General features: G+C 44.8%; 1 non-coding gene across 1 annotated transcript; it reads right to left on the bottom strand.

Moving 5' to 3' along the window:
* Window positions 1–1915: 1915 nt before the first annotated feature.
* On the bottom strand, window positions 1916–2022 carry LOC136401869 (U6 spliceosomal RNA). The gene has a single exon (XR_010750795.1). It is a non-coding gene; the product is annotated as a U6 spliceosomal RNA (small nuclear RNA).
* Between the last annotated feature and the right edge of the window lie 789 nt (window positions 2023–2811).

Below are 2811 nucleotides of genomic sequence, written 5' to 3' on the forward strand. Positions count from 1 at the left end.
CTGCACAATTTGGGTCTGATGCCCCGTGTCAGCCATATGCAGCTGGCATATTTAATAACTCTACTCCTCTAATAAAACTCCTCAAAATTCATCTGGTCTGGGTGTCTACGTGAACTTGATGAAATGAGGTACAGTACCTTTCAGAATCTGGAGTGTGGTACTTTATAACACAGGGGTCGGGAAACTTTTTGGTCAAGAGAGCCATGAAGGCCACATATTTTAAAATGTAATTCTGTGAGAGCCATACAACGACCTGTGTATGTTACGCATTATCCAATAAAAATTTGGTGTCCCGGAGGACAGCTGTGATTGGCTCTAGCCACCCGCAACCATGAACATGAGTGGTAGGAAATGAATGGATTGTAATACATGACAATGTTTTATATTTTTAACGTTATTATTATTTTTATTAAAGATTTGTCTGCGAGCCATATGCAACCATCAAAAGAGCCACATCTGGCTCGTGAGCCATAGGTTCCCAACCCCTGCTATAACACACGTTGTTTCACACTTAAAAAAACCTACCAGGATTCTCTCAAATTTTATACAAATGCAATTCTTTGCTCATATGCTTACTATCACTGTAGTTTTTTAAAAATTAACCTAATTCCCTTTTATGAAAGATAAGGAGTTTTTCACTTTAGGATTTTACTCTTGCTGTTTATTCTGAGATTTTATGCTTTCCTTTTCTGTCAGTTTCTTTTTTTTATTTTGCGTTTTCCTTTGTTCTGCCTATCATCCCAGTTAGACTCGGCGGCAGGCTGCAGTCACGAAGCCCCGCCTCCATGTCGAGACTTCATTTCCAGGCCATGTCACACAGCCATTTCAGGGACCTCTGATGCCACTCTCTATCCCATCAACAGTCGGCAGTCATTCCCAGCATTCTCTGAGGAAAGGACATATTGTCTGAGACTTGATTGGTCTGATGACACCATTCTGTTTCTTTAGTTTAGTGTCTATGTCCCTGACAGCTTGCCTAGCTCAGAGTACCCTTGGTTCGTTCGCTTATCAGCCATGTTGTGAGGGCTTGCAAATTCCTTGAGGGGAATCCTCATTCTCTCAGCACATATTTATTAGTTACTAAGTACTTGGGTGCTGGGACAAGAGCAGTGAAGTGAGGAAAAGGACCTTGCCCTCCTGGAGCTTACCTGCTAGTGGTTGAGAGGCAATTCACATGTAATAAACAAGACCTTTCACCTCTGGCTTGTGATGGCATGGGGCCTGGGCTGGGAGCGGCAGGAGAGCTGCCCCAGAGGGTGCTGAGTTACTCTGGGATGCCAGCCATGTGCCTGGCATACCCCGGGGCTGAAGAAACAGCAGATGCAAAGGCCCCCAAGAAGGAGCTAGTTCAGCCTTTGCTGCAGCTCAGCAGTAGCTTAGTGAGTTGGGGGGCAGATGTAGAAAGTGCAGCCAATGCAAGCGGGGCAGGGTCTCAGCAACCATTGTAGGGTCTCATTTATATTTTTCAGGGATCACCCCAGCAATGATCTTCCTCATGAGTTTGTAACCCCAATTTCTGACATCATATTGGTACATTCTTTTTTTTAAATTTTTTTTATTTTTCTGAAGTTGGAAATGGGGAGGCAGTCAGACAGACTCCCACATGTGCCCGACCGGGATCCACCCAGCATGCCCACCAGGGGACGATGCTCTGCCCATCTGGGGCGTTGCTCTGTTGCAACCAGAGCCATTCTAGCACCTGAGGCAGAGGCCACAGAGCCATCCTCAGCACCCAGGCCAACTTTGCTCCAATGGAGCCTTGGCTGCGGGAGGGGAAGAGAGAGACAGAGAGGAAGGAGAGGGGGAGGGTTGGAGAAGCAGATGGGCACTTCTCCTGTATGCCCTGGCCAGAAATCGAACCTGGGACTCCTACACACCAGGCCAATGCTCTACCACTGAGCCAACCGGCCAGGGCAAAAATATGGAACGCTTCATGAATTTGCGTGTCATCCTTGTGCAGGGGCCATGCTAATCTTCTCGGTATTGTTCCAATTTTAGTATATGTGCTGCCGAAGTGAGCACCGTATTGGTACATTCTAATAGGCACAATAGACGGATTTACTGAGTATCTATGATACCGGAAGGCGTGCCAGACTGTGCACCCGAAAGCCCTCCACCTTGTCACTCTATAAGAGTGTTTTGCAAGCATAATACTCTCTTACAAATGCCTGTGAAGATCCAGGCGGCATTTGGAAATCTGTAAACTCTATTTCTGATTTTTTTTTGCAGCTGTTCCAATCTCTTCAAAATCACGTGTTTATAAAGTTAGTTGGCATTTTAAATCATATTCACTGCATAACTAGCTAACTGCATCCCTGTCCTGGTCACACAGGAGTCCTTTGGTAGTAGCCAACATCTGGCAGTGGGTTTGGGGGAGACACTGGTTTCCTTCTCATTCTTCCAATATGCCTGCATTTCTCACTGGCACATTCCTTAGAGGGGAAAGTTATCTTTTTGCTTCTAACAGTCACAACCTTGCCCTGGGAGAAAAGGGGCTATGATCTCCACTCAATAAGTGTGAATTAATTATATAAATTGTTGTTACTCAAACTTCCCTGTTATCTTTGCCTCTAAAGTCATGTAAGGCGTTTGTCTCAGCAATAACGGATCCCTAACTTTCTTCCAGAGGAAGTAACACTGGGACATGTGAACTGATTGCTTGAGAAGTGTTAGTGTTAGTTCTGGAACAACAGGGCTTGTGTAATTAGGTGCTTATGTTGAAAGGAAGTGTCAAATTTTCCATAGTTATAGCTTTCTAGATTTTAATTGGCTGCTTGCTCTTGCATCAGAATTTCTTTTTGAAAAATAAAC

Source organism: Saccopteryx leptura, chromosome 3 (assembly GCF_036850995.1).
Source record: "Saccopteryx leptura isolate mSacLep1 chromosome 3, mSacLep1_pri_phased_curated, whole genome shotgun sequence".
In the NCBI taxonomy this organism is placed as follows: Eukaryota; Metazoa; Chordata; class Mammalia; order Chiroptera; family Emballonuridae; genus Saccopteryx; species Saccopteryx leptura.